This window comes from Squalius cephalus (genome assembly GCF_949319135.1).
Source record: "Squalius cephalus genome assembly, chromosome: 19".
In the NCBI taxonomy this organism is placed as follows: domain Eukaryota; kingdom Metazoa; phylum Chordata; class Actinopteri; order Cypriniformes; family Leuciscidae; genus Squalius; species Squalius cephalus.
Genome location: NC_137140.1, coordinates 22,008,055 through 22,030,503, shown reverse-complemented (window position 1 = coordinate 22,030,503; position 22,449 = coordinate 22,008,055). Strand labels below are relative to the sequence as shown.

Genomic DNA, 22,449 nt, shown 5'->3' with positions numbered 1-22,449 from the left:
ACCATACCTAGAGATTGGCATGGAGTACTTTCCATAAGATCATCTCTCAATGCAAATCAAACTAGCTTTTAGGCTAACTGAAATTAAACCACGCCAATCTCTAGGTATGGTGAATGCTATGTGATGATGTGGGGCTATTTTAATTCCAAAGGCCAAGGGAACTTTATCAGGATGCATAGTATCCTAAAAATTAATAAAAAAAAAATACTTAAAAATAAAAATCTGCCTGCCTCTATGGGAATTTAACATAGGGGTGTACACACTTATGCACCATGTATTTTAAGGAAGAACATTTATTTATTTACGATACATTATTCATTCACAAAGAAAATTGGTGTCCTAAAAGGTTGGATTTTTCCTATTTTTTTAAATTAAGGCATTAAGTTCAATTTCCAAAATATGATTTTTTATTCCTCTTTTTAGTCAACTTTAGCATGGGTGTATTAACTTATGCATTGCACTGTATGTACTCTGCAAAAGTAAGGAATAAAATAATAGATTTTGCTAGTGTGTCAGGCTTATGTTCTGTTTTATGGACTTTTACATTGTATCCCCTTGTTTTCCTGTGTTCCGTTCCTGTTTCATTTGTTCCCCACGTTCCCAATCTTCATTTGTTGTCATTGTTACTAATTATGTTGCAAACTGGTTCTGGTTAATTTTGTTATTAAGTCCTGTGCATTTAAACCACGAGTTTTGTTCAGTTAATTGTCTATGCGTTAATGCTAGCTGTTATGTTCTCTCCTGCAACCAAGTTTGTTTTTTGTTGGGATTCCTGCTTTTTTTATCAATGAAATAGCCACAATTACATCCACCTCTCCTTCTCCTCTTCCTTTGTCTGCCTTGCCTGACGTAACAGAATAAATGACCTAAAAAAGATCATGGATCTTCAAGCCGTTTGCTTCCTCCTCCCCAACCAGGATGACCGCTCCATCGAGGAACACACCAGTTAGTTCCTGGACCTAGCATATCATACAAATCGCACTGACATCCTTTTTCTGGACTGGCTTAAATGAACAATTAAAACAACTAGTCCCCCTATCCCTTTATGGTCTTCGAGGGAAATCTATGGACTTTTCTGAATTAGTTTTCATGAAGACTGGCTCCTCGTTTACTGTAGGTGAGGTGAGACTAGGGAGGAATTCACAACAATCCCGCTCACCATGGGCTCAGAGCCCATCCAGCACCTTACCACACCTGCCATGGTCACAGAGCCAGAGCCCACTGCAGACTCAGAACCTGAGCCAGCCTGCCCACCACAAGACGAGAGCAAACGCCCGCCAAGGACCCTCCAGTTGGAGAAGGTCTCCCCAGAGCTAGAGCGTACAGCCATTCTCGTCCCAGAGCCCAAGCCAGTTGCCACGTCTGACCAGGTGTGCAAGAGCCAACATACTTGTGTAATTTGGTGGAATTGGACTTTTTGGTATTGGGTCACACTTATGCCTCCACCCCTGGCATGGATTTTCTCATTAAAAGCACTGTTAATATAATGGGCTCTCTGGTCCACCCAGCCCCAAGTGTCCTTCATCGCCACTGGTCCCACACAGTTTTCCTGTGTTCTGTTCCTTTTTTCCTTTTCCCCCCACATCCCGCTCTTCATTTGTTATCAAGATTACTAATTATGTTGCACACCTGGTTCTGGTTAAGTTTGTCATTAAGTCCTGTGTATTTAAGCCCTGAGTTTTGTTCAGTTCATTGCCCGGTATTGTCAATGCATAAATGCTAGCTGTTATGTTCTCTACAGCGCCCTATTTTTTTTATTTCCTGCTTTGTTTTTGTTTATAAAAATGGCTACAATTAGATCCATCAGATTCTTTTCCTTCGCCTGCCTTTTCTGACATGACAGTGTAAAAGCCTGCCAGTGACACAAAATTAAATAAAGTAAGATTTAAAAATAATAATAATAATTTAAAGATGACAGGATTTTTGATTACTTGAAATACTTTGAATAGCTTTGCTTTTGTAACGTAAGGTGTAAATTGCCAAATAGATTAAATCAACTGATCACTCTATAGTATGACTGTATATTATAATAATTTCTGAATCATATATATAAATAAATAATTTAAACAACTTTTCTTTTTTAACACATTTTAAAATGTAATTTATTCCTGTGATGGCAGAGCTGAATATTCAGCAGCCATTACCGTGATACACGTTTCAGGAGTGTTCAGAAGTATAACATTTATCTAAAATAGAAAGATTTTATAACATAAACGTATTTACAGTCATTTTATACTAATTTAATGCATCATTGCAGAACTTTTTGAACAGTATTGTATACAAACCCACACATGCACAGATTATCAGGTCTTAATACGTTATGTAAATTTAGCGAAGCGTTTTCAATTTATATTTAAAATGAAAAATATATATTTTTAAGGTGTATAAAAAATTACTGATGTACATATAACTAAAATTATACATTGCATATCAAAATAAAATAAAATAAATTAACTGCAGATAATTTTTTGTCACCAACAAGCCACTGTTTGTGTGCTTATGTGGCATGTGTTTATCTGTGTGTGTGTGTTATAAATGAACAGCACCAATTACATATCAATGAAAATCTACTGTGTGGACATGAAGACTGGCCTTTCCTATTTCCCAGAATAAACTTCATTCATTCATAAAAGCGGGAGACTGCTATGAACGGAAACTTAAACACAAAACCATATGCCTAACAGTCACACTCACACACACACACACACACACACACACACACACACACAACACATACACACACACACACACACACACACACACACACACACACACAAAGGAACTGCACTGCTCTGAGAGCAAGAACGAACCACACAGGCTATAATTCCCAGCATTCCAGAGTGAGCGTCCAAGCCACGCTGACGTCTGTGCGTCTGGGAGGAACGCCGCTATTTACCACCACAAACTTCCTCTGCCTGCACATCATTCAGAGAGGAAGAAGCAGAGAAAAAAGGAAAGATGGCATGACTGCTCTCTATTTAGGCAGCATGCTAAGTCAGCCTGAGAATGCCCCCTGTCTCCACCCTAACTCTGGTGCCAAAGCGCCTCGCCGCAATGGCTAATGGCTGTACGTGTGTGCCCGGGCTGTTCTCCTGCGTGAGTGTGTTTGAAAATTCCTCAGGGGTTCAGGGGTTATTGGACTGCGGGAGAGTGCTGTAATTATTGCAGTAGCAATGAGATCATGGCCCCCTGTCTCTTAATCTAATGAGGACATCAGTGTCAGCAGTAATCAGCACACTAAAGACAGACAGCAACAGCCACAGGGAGAGACGGAACCGCTGAGAAATTCAATTGAGAAGACGTAAACAGAAAAGGAAATCAAGATCAAGTAAAATGAAAAACTGATAAAACAGACAGATAAAAAAGGAGGCAGAAGGGGGGTGAGAGAAGAAGAAACAACTTCTTAAAGGGACGGTTCACCCAAAAATTACAATTCTGTACAATTGTCAGGAACAGAAAAGGAAAATCTGTTTTGTAATGGAAGTCAATGGGGACCAAAGCAACACTGGACCCAATCAACTTTCATTGTAAGGAAGAAATAAAAAACCTTATATCCACAGAAGAAAGCGGGCTATACAGGTTTGATATAAGGGAAAGTAAATAACCAAATTTTTATTTCTGAGTTAACTATCGCTTAAAGAACAAAAGTATCTTATTTCAGTTTTTCCCTGTATAGTTGTTCATGTCTGTTTTATGTTCCTATCCCACCTAAAAGCAGAAAAAAATGGTAAAGATATATGGTTATATTGATCAAAGGACAACTGACAGTTTACACACACACACACACACACACACACACACACACACACACACACACACACTTTGTTCCCACAGCAACTCCAGCAGAATTGCATATTTCAGCATATTTCAGCAGAATTGGACCACTTGTCTTCTTAGTTCTACACACCCCAACCTCACGTTGGTCCATCGGTTCATTAAGTATGCTTGGTTCATTAAGTATGCTTTAAGATACTATGTGTCTAGCACTTGTAAATCTGGTTAAATTATTAATATACAGTGTATATACATTTAAACTGTGAAAAAACGGCAGATTCTGCCTGGACCTGCAAGTCAGTGACTAGACTAATTGGATTTTTTAAATATGTCTTTGTGATGACAAGATAACTACTGCATGAATAAATCAGTTTACTGCACATTTTAGCACACACATACACTGCAGTCAAATGTCTGGAGTCATAATGATATTTATTTGTTTTTTGAAAGATATATTAATACATTTCTAGGATGTATTAAAGGGGTGGTTGAACTTCAGTTAGTGTGTAATGTTGCTGTTTGAGCATAAACAACATCTGCAGAGTCACAACGCTCAAAGTTCAAAGCAAAGGGAGATTTTTCTTTAACAGAAATCGCTTTTTAAGGACTACAACAAACGGCTGGTAGGGACTACACGACATTCCTCCAGGGTTAGTGACATCACCAACCCTAAAATTTACATAAACCCCGACCCCGTGAATGCGATTTATAGATTGTCATGACAGAATATGGTAATCAATGACTAGAAGATAACTACACATAAGCTAGATCATTAAAATTCATCAACTAATCATTCAGAAACGTCCTGTTGCTTCTGCATGTTGTCACTTCTTCTTGAGTCTCTCCATCATTGTCCAACTTCGGTTTGAACTTAAAAGGCTGAAAGTTTTTGAAATGTTCAGTGCATGTCTGTGTGAGGTAAAAGGACACAAGCTGTTGAAGCTCCGCCCCATGTGCTGGTAGCAGCGGCTCATTTGCATTTAAAGGAACAGACACAAAAACGGCGTGTTTTTGCTCGCCCTCAAAAAGTGACAACTTTAACGTGCTATATAAAAAATATCTGTGGGGTATTTTGAGCTAGAACTTCACATACACACTCTGGGGTCATCAAAGACTTATTTTACATCTTTTGTAAAGGGCATTATATCACCCCTTTAGTACTTCAGAAAGGATGTTTTAAATAAAAAAGACATAGTAAGGACATGTACAATGTTACAATAAATTAAACACAGGAATAAATAAAATGTTAAAATATATAAGAATAGAAAACAGTTATTTTAAATGTTTTTAATGTAATAATATTTCACAATATTACTGTTTTTACTGTATTTTGATAAATCAAATAAATGCAGCCTTGGTGAGCATAAGAGACTTCTTTCAAAAATACTACTAAATCTTACCATCCCCGAACTTTTGAACAGAACTTTATGTATAGAGATAACTTATTGTATAATTTTTGTGTGAGAGCGAGAAGTTAAAGGAAAGTTAATACGAAGTTACAGACATAAATATGAATAGGTACACAGGTCTGTGTTGTGCGTGTCTCAACTGCATGTGGGTGGAATAAAACGGTCAAAATGGCCTGAGAGAGCAGACAGTAAGACTATCAGACAATAAATGCGGTCATAATCCTCTGACTCAGACCCTTGTGTAGAGAGACGCCAAATCACAAACATCCACATACACAGAACAGATACTGACAACAAACATGAGCTCTGTCTTTCCTTTACTGCTCTCGATCAAATGTTGTCATTGTTACACTGATTATAAAACTTGCAGAGAGAATATGTACATTTCAATTCCCAACTGTTTCAGTTTTTATGAGCTAATTTACATACTTGCAATGATGTCGTAAAGAGTGCTTGAGGAAAGGAAATGACATTTAAACGGAAGCAATATTCTGTTATAAAAGTGTGTGACTCATTAAATAGTGCACCCACAGAATCAATACACAAACAGACACACAACCAAAAGGATGACGCCCAGACTTATGTTCTTGTCTGCTGATCTGTTTCATGCCATTCCTTTCACATTCAATCTCCAAAAAGCTTGTTAAATTGTTCTTGCACTAAATACAGTGAAGGTCAGCCAACATAGCCTTGTTTTATTAAAACAAGCTAACACGAGAACACTTACCTCCACCACAAACATTTTCACCAGCAATTCTTTAGTCATCAGTTCAGATTTAAGAGAAAGAGAATGAGAAAGTTCACCACAGCAACGTGTGAGGTAGATCAACAGAACACCAAAACAGCCAAGACTTTCCATAGTTTTACATAAGCATGTTACTAAGCTAGCGCAACACAGTACTCTAATAAGCATAAAATACATAGTATATACAAATATTGAGTGAAATTATATTTTTCCATTACACTAAACTATTGATTATTGATATCTTTCATAACTGATGTTTTTCTTGACTCATCTATCTTGGATTTATGTTTTCACAGAGCTCTGCATTCTGGGATTGTGAAGGAAACATGCAATACTAATAGGGTAACCACCTGGTTATTGCTGTGTTGCAGGACATTAGATGTGAAATCTACTATTATACTATGTAAATATTGATTACCATTAGTTGGAAAGTCTATTTGCCATCATGTTGGATGATACAATTTTAAATCTCTAATAAGTTTTGTTATAATAAGAATTCATCACATTTATATAGCGCTTTTCTAGACACTCAAAGTGTTTTAAATGGAAGGGAGGATCTCCTCAACCACCACCAGCAGCCATAGTGCGCCAGAACGTCCACCACACACCAGCTTATTGGTGGAGAGGAGACAGAGAGAGATAAAGCCAATCAGTATGATGATGGACAGAGGCCAATGGGTAAATTTGGCCAGGATATCGGGATTAAACCCCTACTCTTTTTTCCAAAGAAAATCATGGGATTGTTAATGACAAAAGAGAGTCAGGACTTTGTTAATTGTGACCGGTTCTGTGACTGGCACTTAATTTGCCCAGGTTCGAGTGATACAGTGTAATTTACTCTATGGGACCTGTTCAGTCAACTAAATTGAATGACCTGACTAACAGGCTAGTAGGTAAAAATCACATTTTATACTAAAATAAATTTCCCTAAGTAGCAACTAGTTTATTTTCCTTTACTAGACTATGCAAACAATACTGGATTACCAGATTCATTGCATCTTGAACTTGATTTTTTTTTTTTTTTTTTTTTTTTTTTGGGATCTGGCAAGTTTGATCAGGATGTTTCTATCCACATGAAAAAAGTCCTGGCTGGTGTACTTTATTTAATGACTTTTGATGAGGTCCACACTGATCCTGCCTTCACATGCTATTGGAAATTTCCTACTTCCCACTTCTGAAGTTTTGATTACGAGCTTGTCGCATTCAAGTGCTTTGTTTTTGGAAAGAACAGGAACCATGGAGGACACCAGGTTTATTCTTGGCTATTAATTGGGAAAATCTTATTAAAATCAAAATGAGATTTAGCGTCCCATTCATTTCCAAACATTAATCACGCTATCTATAGACCGCTTGCTGACAATTCTGGACTTTCGGTCAACTACAGGCAATTTTTGCTGTGTGTAAGACATACAATACGCTTCAAATGATTATTCATACATGTAAATATGCACTACTTTAACGACAAGACAAGGCAATGTTGCAGTTGTGGGAAAACCTAATAAAGAATCCCAGTCACAGCCGCAATCATTCTCCCATCCGACATGCTTAAAGTTTGTGGCCCGTGCATCACAGGAACTTCCCAGTAGTAAATACGACTTGAGAGGGTGTTCATGTCCAATTTTTAACTAGGAAACTTGTCTTCACAATAATTCTGATAGCACGTGTCGTGAAGGCATGATTCCTTTGCTCCGTCCAGTCATCATCATTGGAAAAATCCCTCTCTACGAATACGTTGGTTGGTTATCAACCTGACGGCTGCACAAATGATTTTTTTAAATGCCAATCACATTTTTAGTATTATATTTCTTATTGTGATAGGGGAGAAAAAATTCAGACATAAAATGCGGGACATGTTTATGTCTTGCAGGATGCGCGACAAAGCTGCCAATTTCAGGATTGGTCTAGATAAATAAATTTGCCCTTCCTTTTGGAACATTGGCAGCACAATATATTAATATATTAATTACTATAGTTAACTGAACAGAATTAGTAAGGCCACACTGATACTAAAGTCTGTTTTGTACCGTTAACATATATTGACAATCACCATAATAGGTTAAGAGAAAGTCATATGATGAATTCAAGTTCATTGCAAGTATCTTTTCCACAAACTGAGGGAAACTAAATACTAATATATAGAAGGTATATACACTGTCATGCACACAAATACAAAACACCATCATGGTAACAAAAATGAAAATAAACATTAATTTAACCGCATAAGATGTACATAAAACCCAAAGCTTTTCACTGTAAATTATTACATGATTTATTCTTTTTTTACTTCCAAAAACAGTCCATTTAAAAGTACTTTACTGTAAAATTACATGAAACGTAAGGTTAGATCTATTACAGTTTATACCCTTAAAAGGTTTTTACTGTGGCATTGTAATCTTTTACAGTTAAATTTACAATAATTTGTTATTTGCTAACAATTGTAAATGAGATAGTGAATTATATAATACCAGAATTGAAATAAAAAGGCAGATAAAGATGGATAGAATTTCAGGTAGTGGAAGGAAGAGCTCAAGACACACTTGTTCCATAGCAGTTTACATGACATTTTCAGAATGCTGCTTTCGCCCAAAAACTGGACAAATGGATTAAAACACGATCATTATTCAGTGAAGAAATTGCTCTCAAAAGACACCAAAAATTACAAGCAATAAAAAATGCCCTCTCAGACTACATCCTGAAAAATTCTTATTGGAATACACACAGGACACACATTCCAGAGCTACTCTCATTTTTGTCCATCATGATAGCAGAACCTCCGGCATGTCTGGGTATTCTGCCTGTTTTACTGTTTGCCACGTGTATCTAATCTATGGCTCCATTCTCTCTTATCTCTTCACTTCTAAAAAAAAAAAAAAAACACTCTGCACGCCATCAAATACTCAGCAGCCAATTGTGACATACAGCACCCTTTATGTCAAGTGATGAAATTCACAGCACTCACAACAATATTTGCTTGTGACTCTCTTAAAACACTCTTTTCACTCAATTTGTCTATTAACAAAGTCCACGGTATATGTACAGTGTATATATGTATATGCATCAAAGCAGAATATTGTCATTTATCTAGATCAGAATAAATAAAATAAAATCAAATAAAATAAAATAAAATAAAATAAAATAAAATAAGTAATTTACACCATCTTAAAATCTACATTGTGTTTGGTAACATGGTATTTTAAAGTTGCATTTATTTATTTATTTATTTATTCATGTATTTATTATTTAAGCAGTAAAATCTATAAATAAAAGTCATCTGGGGATAGATAAAAGATTAACGCCATGGTTTTATCATTTAATGATAAAAAAAATATTAATAATTTTTTTATAATTAATTTTAAAATATTAATAATTATAATATGTTTCAATAAAAACAACCTCTAGTCTAGAACATACAAGCACCTTAAGTTGAAGAAACCCATATACACACACTAATGTTCAAATATTTGGGGGCATTAAGATTTTGCAATGTTTTTGAAAATCTCTAAATCTCACCAAGGCTGCATTTATTTGAAAAATGAAAACAGTAAAAACAGTTAAACAATTAAAAAATATTTATATTATTACAATTTAAAATACCTGTTTTCTATTTGAATATATTTTAAATGTAAAAACTTTTCAACAATAGACCAATTGTTATGGCACTGTTTCATGACATTAAGTCTTGTGCGTGTGTATGTTGACCTCAACACAATGACGCATGACAATCGTCTAAGACCCCCTCCCTGCTCTTCTTTCATGGATCCAGCCTCTCTAGAGCAGAAGCAGCTTTGAAGATGGGCTGATGAAGGAGATAAAGCATGAGGAAGCTCACTGGCTACTGGGCGTCCAGACCAGCCCTGACATGCAGTGTGTAAGTATGTGTGTGTATGTTGTGTGGTTACTGACTAGATTAGAAGCAGCAGTTGCAGGAGATTCTTGTTTCCCCCAGAGCGTTTGGAGACACAAGACTTAGGCGACAGGAACCTCAGACCAACAGAGACCTTCTGTTACACACTGACTAAACCACTCTGCTATCCGATCTCCCGATAACACACCGACTCCCACACGTGTACACTCATGCTCTCACATATGTGACACGTCAATGCCCAAAAAAGCCTTCATACAAATAGGCCTAATTAATTTCAAGTCTATTAAATTTGAGAATGTAGATTTGATAACACTTCATATTAACCTTTTTTAACAATATTATATAAGCTGCTTTCTACGTATATGATACACTTTGTTTTATGACTTTTTGTTTTCTAAAACACAATATATGATATTCAAATATATATTATGCAATTAAATTTTAAATGATATTCAAATTACACACCAATTATATTCAATGAATTGTAGTTTTGTTATCAATTATTAACTAATTTCAATTAACAAAAACTAATTTAGTCATACACCACAATTGTGTGCAAAGAGACATTTGCTATCAGTGCAAAAGGCGATATGCCATTTAAATTAAGTTACTATTGCTATTTTCTTTACACTAAGTGTATAGCGCTTAATTCTGTTCACACTAAGTGAAAGTAGAAGTATTCACTACGTTTATGTATAAACTAAGTGTACATAAACACTCTATTTTCTAAAAAAAAAATCTACAAATTTGCATTTAGTCCCAAACTAGGTAGCACCCACTAAGTGAATACAACAAATCAGGATTTCTAAATGTACTTACTTTACGTCCCAAATTGTGGGTTACAAAAAATGGCAAATTTCATAAAAATGAAGAGAAAATAAAACAACTCATATAGTATTTAGTTTGACTTAATGAGGTTGACGAACCATTTTCTGAAGGTTAAGCACCTCCTTTGGAAAAAAAGACATTGCATTATATAATGCTTGAGTGTTCATTTTAATATTATCCCGTTCATAGAGATTTCTAGATGGATGCCGAGGCTTTTATCTGGTAGAATCTGCAATCTCTGACCCAGTTTGTTTGCTGGCTTCCATGGCTGTAATACGCGGTTTTCCGCCAACTAGCAACACAGGGTGTTGAAATACTATTGGGTAAATTGGCAGTGGGTGGAAACACACTGACCAAAACAAAAACAGACATTCCAACTCAAAACGCACATTTCAAAGTAAAATAACTGGCTATAGCATTGTTTTTCAAGGAAACAAGTATGTGAACTTAGCATGTTTCCTAAATATCTGCAAACACATTATGGTATTTCTATGCTTTAGTACTGTCAAATAATTACAGCATCTTTAAAGTTGGCATTAAAAAGAAAGCTGCAATAGTCTTTTCTTCCCTATTGTCTTTTTTTTTTCCCAGAGAAGAGAAGTGGTGTCGCTGCAAGAGGGAGGGGAGTTATTTTGATTAAAGATTAAGAGGGAACATGAATTAAAAAAGTAACAATGATGATGTAGTGCATGGATAAACCATTTATAATAAATACCGCAATATTCCATTAAAAAATAAGAATTGATTTCATGGTGACTTGAAGCTGAAGAAGAATCATGAACCTTGTTTTGAATGCACATGCACTACTGACCTGCTATGCTTTACAGTTTGTTGATGTCTTCTAAAAAATGTTTCAAAGTTATTATTTTAAACAGTTAAACTTTGTATATTGTACTGTAAGTATGAGCGATGTAGTATGATTTGTGTATGTTTGCCGCTGTTGGAGGAGGCGGGACTGTGTGCATGTGTGATAGTCAGGGCTTTTTGGGGCACTATACATGTCTGGATATCGTTTGGATTGGAGTCTAAATATTTACATGACCTGGGTTCATTAGTCGAAATGGAAGCTTTTCCTTAAACCACACAAAATATCCTTCCATTAGTACGGAAAGCACTTAAAGCTAAGTGCTCTTTTTTCTCTCCATCTTACACATACATGCACATGCGCACACATAGACATTCTTGTCTATCCATTGGTAAAAGGCCATTTTGTAGGGGGCACCCTTTACACAGCTGTCAACTGTCTATAAAGTGTGTTAAGTATACAATTTATATATGTATAACTCAAGAAAATGATCTAAATGTTCATTGACCTTGTTCAATAACACATTTAATCAATCCTAACATTAATTAAAATGAAAGAAATGCACCATTTGTCCATCCAAATAAAAATAACGCTGACAAAACAATGCATGATCATAACTTATCTATGAACTATGGTTTCTCATATTGCGGTGAATTTGAACACTGAATTTAAGCAGATTTAAGATGGCAGAAGGCACTTGGCGAAGTCTCATCTGATTGGTTAGTTATGTAAAAGAAATATGATCACTGACAAAGTACAGTAGGTTGCTGGAAAACATCTTGGTATTTTATGTGGACAGCAGCTGAGTGGGTGTATGAAACACATTAGCGAGAGAGAGAGAGAGGGGGGGGGGGGGGCTGGGGAGTAAGCAGGAGGGAGCTACTCCCCAACAATAAGAATTAATTTATAGACTCTGATTATTGAAAAGGAGCCAGGATTTTTCTGTAGAGGAGTCAGTCTGGCTTCGTGGATGTGTTTGTGTGTTGAGTGAATGAATAACTGTGTGCTCCTTTGCCATCAGTCTCTTCACCAATATAGCACTGAATAAAACCAAGGCATGCCAACACAACTACCAGGGAACGTTCTCAGAGCTTTAGCTAAAGTTCTGGCAAGGTTCTCTCAAAGTTATTAACAAACATTCTTCCAGTAATGTTAATAGAATGTTCGATCAAAGTTATCAAGAATCCTAATTTTGGAATTAGAATAGTCTTTCCCTAATCGTAGCAAATTGAATTCCAAAGATTCACGGATGGTCAACTATTTCCGGTTAGAATTCAAAGTGCAGATCCATGCACAGTCTAAAAGCTAATATTGCCCACAACCCACTGCACTTTGGATGAGGATTCGATTATAACAACACGAAAAAAAGAAAGGAAAAAAACTACCAACATGGCGGATGTGCGAGACAGATGGTGGGGTTTGAGTGATTAATGATCAGTCTCTAACCTGACGAAAAAAACATTTATTCAATGTTATCCAGATAATATATTTAATCTGAAACAACATTGAGAACTTTTATAAAGATACGTTTGGTCACTAACTTTTAAATGCATAATTTCTCTGCATGAAAGACCTACAACTAGTAAATTAAAACGCTACTTAAATTTCTTTCCAATACAACAGGAAATTAGATCAGATTGAATGTGAATGATTTAAACTGTGACAAGACGTTGACAGGGCAGTTTAAACGGTGACAGGATGCAACTAAGAGACAGAACTGTCCTTTAAAGATGCATGTATGTCCCAAAGCTTGCTTACTATCCTGCTGCACACTCAAAAGTATGTAAAATTAAATATTCAGAGATAAATTGAAATATTCAGAAATAATGTTTTCACAACTTCATGGGAACGTTAGCAAAACATCATTTTTTGTTAGCAGGGAAGGTACTTTCTCACAGCCACACATACCTTCTCACACCTCTCATGTACAGTGCGCTTGTTACATGTTATCATAATTCAAAACTTATTCTGCTTTGTGAATGATTGTGACTGACTATTACGCTAATATAGGCTGTGTATGCTTCAAACAAAAGATTTCAGTTGGCTTTTAAACATCTTGTACAAACAAATTGAGTATCCTTTCTGGCTGAATGTTTGAGTCATTGTTTGCATTGGTTTTATCTCAGATTGAATCCGTTTACTTTTGATTCATACACACATGTAATATTTACCCATGTCGCATGCAAGGCAAACTGATTTTTAAAGTATTTGAATAAACTTTAGATACACGTGCGATACATTTGTATGTCTGTTGAGTACTAGAATACAAAAACTGCATTTCCGTAATGACCGGTATGTGATCCTTCATGAATGTTATCTGCCAGTGAATCTGCCCCTGCAATCGACTGATGGCACCTATGGCATTTGGATCAAAACTGAAATGGTGCAAAGTATGAGGGAAAGTTCTTTTTCTCTCTTTATTAAATTATCTTTAACATTAGCATTTGGCTAATCTCTTAGATCTGAAGACATCTCCTCAATGGGTCTCTTTATCTTTAACACAGTTTCATGAGTCAGCACTGATCACTGGTTAATCATATTTTACTGACTGCTCCATCACAGTATGTCTGTCTTAATCTAATATGCCTGGAGCCAGCACTCAACAAAAGCCTGTCAATACCCCCTCTTCTTTCTCCTCTGCTTTCCAGTCATTGCCGAAAAAGTCAGTTCAGCTAGACTTAAATACGCTATAAATCACTTTTAGAAATAAGAATGGAGACACACAAGAGTTACAAATGCTGCCCAATGTAATTCATTGAATCCATTTAAAAATATGCTGCTGGGGCTGTTATTCTTGGTGTAGATTGTTCTTTATTTGGTTTTTAACAAATACATTATCTATCTATCTATCTTGATTGGTACCTTTTTAGCACTAAGAAAAAACCTTTAACAAATTAGTTTGACTACAAAATTCTGAGTTTAATATGAATGTGATATCATACTTTATCTAAATTGTTTTTACAATCCTCATTCTGAACCTGATGTCAGTTTTGATTGAGGAAACAACCGCAGAAGAATGTTTTTTATTGTTTAGCTTGAAGATACACACCCTTGTTTGTCTTACTGCAATCACACAGGAGGAATTTACAAGAGCTATCAATCGATTATGGGAAGGGGAGAAGAGATACACAGAGCTATATAATACAGATAAGATCCATACATAAGGACACACAAAACATCTTTTAATCTGGCAGTTTATGGCAGATGTCTGCTGCATGTTTCAAATGACTTGACCCCAATAGGTGGAGATAATGAGCGCTGGGATCAACTGACAGCAGTGAAGCGCAAAAGTTAAACCACCATTACAGTGACAAAACAAATCCAATGTTAAAGTTACTTCGTAGTTAAACTCTGTGATTCTAAGATAAGAATTGAATAAACTTTTGTTAAAAAAAACAACCAACACAAAGATGCTTTACTGAATCTATTTAAAACACTGTCTCGTGTATTTTTTGTCTGTCATCATCACCTTTTCAAGCTAGCTTAGTCTCCCTTCAGATCAAATAGGTTGGTTCAATAGCAAACACTTCCATCCAGTGACAGAGAGTTCAACTGAAGGGAAAGTGCTCCGTTTCCATGCTGGACAAAAGAAATGATCACTGGGTTTTTTACGCAGTAATGAAGTGTCACTCATCACAAGCTTCATTACTTTAAAGGGGCGGCACAATAGACTGTGTGATATGGATCCTGCAGACGTAAAACACAGAGGCCGACTGCTGCAAGTTTTTTTTTTAGAGAAATAATCTATTATGATGTTGAGGGATAATTATAATATAACTTTTCCTCATAATTTCAGCAAGTCATCTCACTTTACTCAAAGGGCATGAAATGGCCTTAGAAAGGGGAGAGTCAGTTGACATGGGAACTAGATCTTGAAAAAGTTTGTCCGCTGTAAATAAGTAAGTTGATACTCACACAAATATCGAGGTACAGTATGTGATCGCAAAAATGGCAAATATAATGATTATGTTTTTCTTAGCAATGCATGGTCAAACCAGAAAAAAGAGAGAGAAACAAAAAAAACAAGCAGAGAGAGAAAATGTGTTGTGGGGTGAGGTGGGGAGGGGAACATAGGAAAATGAGGGACAGAGAGGCGAAGAGGGAGAGACAGTCTATTGATTTGGTCCACAGTGAGAGATAAGGTATCTCCACACATGACTTTATCTGACTGGTTACATATCAGCAAGCGAGCGCACCGTATCGACACGGCAACATCAGTCAATGCCATATGCTGCTCTATTCATCATCCACGCTGAATAATGACAGGCACACATGGCACTGCTTTGTCGTACATTTTTGTATGTTCCTTTTATGATGATGTTGAAAAACAAGTTTTAAAAATACTTTATAAAATGTATTTTATTGTAAAAAAAAAATAATAATTATAGAATACTGTGCAGACTTCATATTTCATGTAATTTAATATAATTATATTTTCTATTATTGCTCTAGTTTTGCATTAAAATAAACATCCCTAAAACAGAATAAATGTAATATATTACATATTTAGAAGCACAATTTCAAGCGATTTGGAATTTTGAAGCAAAATGTGAGATGTTGAGACTTATTTTTAGATTTTCTGCTTATTAGAGTTTATCTTTATATCAAGAGTAACTTAATTTTTATTAACCCATTGGCAATTGTAGAATACTGTGCAAAAAAATATATTTTCTTCATCATTATTTCTGCCTTGTTTTGCAGTAAAATAAATTTCCTTTAAATTATAAAAATGTACAATATTATATATCATATAATATATTTAAAAGTAAATTTGGAAGCGATTTAGAATTTAGAAGTGAAATTGTGTAAGATGTTGAGACATACTTTTAGATTTTCGTCTTGCTTCAATATAACTTTAAGAGCATTTTAAATTCATTTTTTAGTACCCCTTTTTGCAGTATTCAAATGGGTATAATCACTGTTTGCATTAGCATCTTCAAATAATGAACTATAGACTTACACAATGAAATCAAACATAATAGGACGCCAAACAGAAAGAGACTGTGAATCAAGAAACGGTGATATTGAGATTCCTGTTCCTCTAAACAGAGTCAGGTTTATGGGTATAGATTTTGGTTCTGCTTCCTCTCTAGACCTCCTGCCCAAATCAATTCCACACACATACAGGTTACCAAGTCGATGAAGGTATAGAGAGCTTTATCCATGAGTCAATGTCCGTGTCTCCATCTCCTCAGTAACCCCATTTTTATTAGACCGAGGCAGGTGTGTGTGTCTGTGTTAAAGGGGGTTTATATGACAACACTTTCCCATGTTCACATCCTACAGTAATTATTGATAAGACACTGGCTTGACTCACCTCGACTGGATCAATGAGATCAGAAGATGTAGCTCCTGGAGGGGAGGATAGTGGGAATAGCACTATGTTGGAGAAAAGCAGAAAAGAGATGGCAGTTCAATAGCTTTGACCGAAATTTGCAGCATAAGTGACAAATCACAGTTAATAATGAGGAGTGCAGGATCTAAATGCAGCAGTTTAAGTTTATTTAACAATGAATTCAGGACACTGGAAACAAGAGTGGAATAACTAAACTAAAACGTAAGAACTGACGATCAACTGAAAGAAACACGGAGCTTAAATACACAGAGAAACTAATGAACATCAGGTGCAAACGATAATAAAATAATGAGTAAGCAAGGAAACTACTCAAACACAGGAAACAGAGCTTTTGGCGCTTTAGTGGTTAAATAAACAGAAATACATGCGTCTTGCGGAAGAACAATGTAGCAGGAGCTCTGTTGAGAGATCACGTAGATACTGGGATACTCCGAAAGTGGTTGCTGTCCCACCCAGTCTAAAATAGTCAGATTATAAGCACTTACAGTTTGGAAGATGGATTCATGATGTAGGCCTACTCACTCATTGTGTAAATTTTGAACAGAAAAAGTTAAAGAGTGTAACTTTAAATATTACGAGGTAAATACAACAACAACAACAACAACAAAATCATAAATAAATCGTTCACCATAAGATCTATAACATGCACTTACAAAAAAAAAAAAAAAAAAGATATAGTGAATTTTCATTTCATGTTGACTAATTTTATTGAACCCGGAATATTCCTTTAAGAAGAAAAATGAATACATTGACTCCTAAACCTAATTTTGTAATCACTATTCAATTATGCTTAAATAGATTTAGCATTGGGTGAGGACTTGCTCTCACTGTCACTGTCTGACAAAAAAAGAAATTATAGAAGTATCCGTTCATTGCGTGTGCCACATGACAAATGAACCAAAGACTAGGAAGTTAAATTAAATATTTATGTTCCCTGTAAATTATCTTCGGCTGCATTATAATGATTGCTTAATTAAAAATATGATCAAGATTGCATATATGGATGTCTTCGGGGAATTTCGCTGTTAAAAGTATAACATTTAAATCTACTTAAATGAAAGAAATTAATTGAATAAAGATTTATTCATTTTGATGAACGAGATTGAACAAGAGAGTCAGTAAAATGATCCGATCTTCCCATCACTATAACCAACCACTTCATGTCGGGACACAAGATGCTGAGGCATGACCGCTTTAATTTAAGTAGGCCTAGTCCTCATCTGACCAGTTCAAAGCCTAGCCCTTCATTATCTATGTCTGGTGCCGACAGCTTCAAAGCGCCTCCTCAGACGGTATAACATGCTCTAATTGCACAGGTTAAGTTTGGTTACTGGCCGGGGTAGCAGTAGCACACCACATGTCATGAAATTGTCTCTGTGGTTTAGATTTTTCTTTTTTTCCTGTCTCCTATTTGTCCGATTCATGAAGAAACTGCGGGCTGAGAGAACACAACGCCTCCTACTTATTCATTCAGAGAGACTACTAGGCGTCTGTTATAATGCACATGTGTGTGCTGCACTTAAAGGGTTAAAGTTCCATGAAATCACTCGACAAATGCAGTTTTCTGTCCTGTATTGATACTTTTCCTAATTGCAAAGTAAGTTGCTTCACAGCAATGAAACTACTTGCTAGTCAGTGGCATTGGAAGAGACGTTTACATTGCTTTTAGTCAAACTAAATTAAATTGTCATGTAAACACTTTAGTCCAATTTTTGCAAAGTCGATCTAACAGACAGGTAATGCTCTTGAATAATGAGAGCATTCTCGTTGATTAGTTTAAATCATAGGCAGGTAAGACATGTCCCCACTTTTTGCCAGGGTCGATATTATCCCCACCACTTTGTGAAACATCTTGCATTACAGATGTATCTAATACAGATTAAACATCTCTAGTTTACCAGAGTTAAATAAGAGGTGATCGGGTGCTGGAATGTACACAGACGAGCGCTTCAATCTATCGCTAACCATTGCGGAGACTCTATTTGTTCCATTGAAATCACAAAACAAATTTCACACAAACATGTCCCTGCTCTTATACAATTACTGATAAACATCTTTGCTTTTAATGAGGAAAAAAATAACTATACGAGGGCAAATTAGAATCCAGAACCGCTGGCACGCTTAACAAAAGATCTACCACCAGACCATTAGAACTCATGAACATTAATAGCGGATCTATGTATTTAGACTTTTTTAAAACAAAGTTACGCCAGTGGCTGAAGTGCCTTTTTAGAGAGATTTGGGGGTCCTGATCTTTTGACTGTGAGACTGTCTATGGGTGCCTGAGGCTGAGATGTTCTGGGTTCATTATGGTAAAGCCTTTGTGTCAAAGTCCCTTGTTAATCCAAGCTTCCATTTTCCTCTCAGACTTAAATCTGATGGAAGTGTGACAGACAGAAAATAGTTCGGGCTCTTTTCTGAGCTCCAGGAGGCATTTGAAACCTTTTGACTCCAGTGAATATTGAAGTATATTTCTCAGGGTGAGTTAGTTGTTAGCTATTAGTTGTTGAGGGAGTGAATTAAAATTTGGCTTATTATAATGCTTGTTTTGTTTAATTTCAAATCTTTTTAAGTCATCTTGAGCCCCCCTTGGAAGTTTACTGAGGCCCCCTAGCGGGTCCCAGACCACTGGTTGAGAATTACTGCTGTAAAGCCATGGCTACATAAAAACTTAAGAACATTTGCACCATTACTGCCCAGGAAAAAAGATACCATTCCACTTGTGATCAATGGGTGGGGCATGTTGTCACACCACATACTGTAGGGTAAGTTACAATATCTGCCTTTACACAGTTTATTGCAGGCCTTTCAGCGAAATATGAACAGTAAAGCAAAAACGACACAAAAACTATCAGGTGAATCAGCCACAAAACGTAGTAGTAGTAACCATCAACCATTTTAACCAACAAATAATGTTACTGTTAAATCTTGTGCAAATGCAAAACAAGCATTGGTGCAACTGTACTACTTACTCAAGAACCTTTTGGTTACAGCCATTGTGACAACTTCTCTGTGTGACAACTAGCCCCACACTAGATTGACAGGGAAAAAGAGTTAGACAGAGATCTTGTCAGCTCAGCAGAGGGAGCTCTTTCTAGTGTGTGTGAAAGAGCGGGAGAGAGAAAAAGAGAGAGAATCAGTAGTTTCTCTTCACAATTCGTGTTTCTCCCACAGTCTTCACACAAGCTCTGAACAACTTTTGGGCAACCTCAAGCTTAATATGTAAACCATACATCCCCTTCAGAACACTTCAAAATGGCACATACCGGTGGCCAAATTCATCAAACATAATGGTCTCGCTGTAGGCTGGTGTGGTCGCTTTTTTTTCCCTCCCCCTCTTTCTTTTTTCATTTGCTTCTGTCATTCATAGAGGGCCTTAGGTCAAAGCTAAGTGCTATTCTGCTATTAGCAGAAACTGGAGAGAATCCAGAGTCAAGAAATCTGATCTTAGTTTCTGGATTTTGGGAAAACATCATTTGTCTTGTAATATGAATGGGTAGCAAGAAAAAAAAATAAAACCTCAAGGACCAACATCCATTCAGTCAAGACAAGAAAGAGGAAGAGCATGAGAGAAAGAGCGAAAGAAAAACTAAAAAAGAATGCAATAACGACGGGTTATAAAAAAACATAACAAAATGCTTTTGTTCCCCATTTTTCCCTACTACATGCTTTATCATTACCCACAATGCGCCATCGTGCCTCTCTTTCCCCCTCTGTTCCTCCACTCTGCTTTTGTCCAGCTATCAGACAGAATTAAAAACTACAGGAGCAACAAACTCAAGCTGACATGACCTGATGAGGGCCACGGTGGGGTGATGGGAAGGGGGGCATGTGGTGGTTAGAAGAGAGCGAATCACTCATGCCATGTGACACCCTAGTCCAGTCTGCAATCAGCAACAGAATGTAACAAAGAACAAAACACTTCATTCCCCCTTCCTCTCTTTTTTCTGAATACCTATTGTGCTAATATGAGCAACGGCTCTCTGTAAGGATGAGGAGTAACTGAAGCATTTCTCCCATTTCTCTTTTACAGGCTGAGGTCAAAGGGGAGGCATTCCTGTCTATTAAGCATTCGTGATCCTCACCTCCTTCCTAAATGCTCTGTGGCCCACAAGGTGTTAGCAATGGATAAGGAGAGAAAGAATTGTTATGGGGTGACATGATGAAAGTTGACAGTTAGACTCAGTTATTATTAACTAAACAACGGAAAGATTTGTAGATGAACTGAGATGGAATATATTTTAATTGTTCTCAAATTATGTACTAGCTATCTAGTCTACTGTACGAGAAAATGTCCTGTTATACCCTCATTCACTATTCCCTGCGTTATTCCGATAACATAGTCCACTAAATTAATGAGTGAAAACGAGCGAGTGAATTCGGACAATGACTGTGCTGGAAATTCTACAGACGCCATCTTCTGAATTCATTCAGCTCGAAGCTCACAGTATATTCTCTAGCAGCTCAGTGTGGTTGTACACACGTTAGTGAGGTGCATTATTAGATTGAATGAGTGACTCTATAATGTCCATTACGGTTTTGAACACCACTACAACTGGCTAGTCCTTTAAATATAGGCTATGTGAGGGCATTCTACCCAAATATACTAGGCGAAAAACTTTAAACAGATTTTGAAGTGCACATCAAATGGACACCTTACTATCCCACGGCAGAGGAGTTGTGAATGAATGCCAGTGCAGAGACGCAACTGTGCCGCAATGACAACACGATGAATGTAGATGTTGTAAGTCCAGATCCATTTCATATGCTTTAATCATACAACACAGCGCGTACATTAACGGTCAAGTAGCCTACTTATTCAGAAGTATCTAACGTTACTTTTTGTAACGATTTTTTTTTCTTGCTACACGGAAGCACAGGCTGTTTTTCACCACCCAGCTTTAGCATAGCATGCTACATTAACCTGTAAGATATTATGTATCCTACATTTATAGCACAAAATGTACAAATACTGAAACATAAATAACACAAAAATGATAAAACATTCAGCTCACATTTGAAAGATGCTGTGCTGTCTTCTCTGTAGTTAGTTGCAACATCCTGACAATTTCTCGCTAGGCTTCTTTATTTATGGAAAGCTGTGAGTGCATAAAGTATCCATTCCACACTTTCTTTCTTTTTTAGCTGAATAATTTGAGTCCTTTTCAGTGGACTTTTTTCTCTAGCCTACCTCGTTATTCCAGTTTGCAACAGGCGACTCATTGAATCGTTCATTCCTAAATGAATCATTGAATCATTCGTTCAAAACGATTTGTTCAAAAACATCGATTTATTCAGGAAAGAAACACCATTGTCAGTAGGTGACAATATAAGTGACTCACTGAATCATTGAATTCAAAGTGAATCATTCATTCGACAGATTCGCTCAAAAACACTCAATTCATTCAGAAAAAGAAAAATACACACACACACACACACGTGTTATTGAATTATTTTCCCTGAAAATAGTAAAAATAAAGCAACTGGCAATATGGTGTCTAAAATGTAAGGTAGCCTACTTAATATTAATTTCTTGTTTAAATAAACTTTTATTTAAGCAATGTACTTGCAATCGTACTGTTGGTCTGATTGCCACTATTTGTGAAATGGGACAGATCTAGCAGCCTTTGAGTATTTACACACGCTAACAAAAATTATTACTTCAAA

The 22,449-nt window shown here is 36.3% G+C and overlaps 1 long non-coding RNA gene across 1 annotated transcript in view; it reads right to left on the bottom strand.

Annotated features, from left to right (window-relative positions):
* LOC307146495 overlaps positions 1–21,854 on the bottom strand; it is a 42,927-nt gene extending 21,073 nt beyond the window's left edge. The window contains exon 1 of the long non-coding RNA XR_013819112.1: positions 21,798–21,854. This is a non-coding gene — a long non-coding RNA (uncharacterized lncRNA). The remainder of the gene's footprint in view (positions 1–21,797) is intronic.
* Positions 21,855–22,449: the final 595 nt, after the last annotated feature.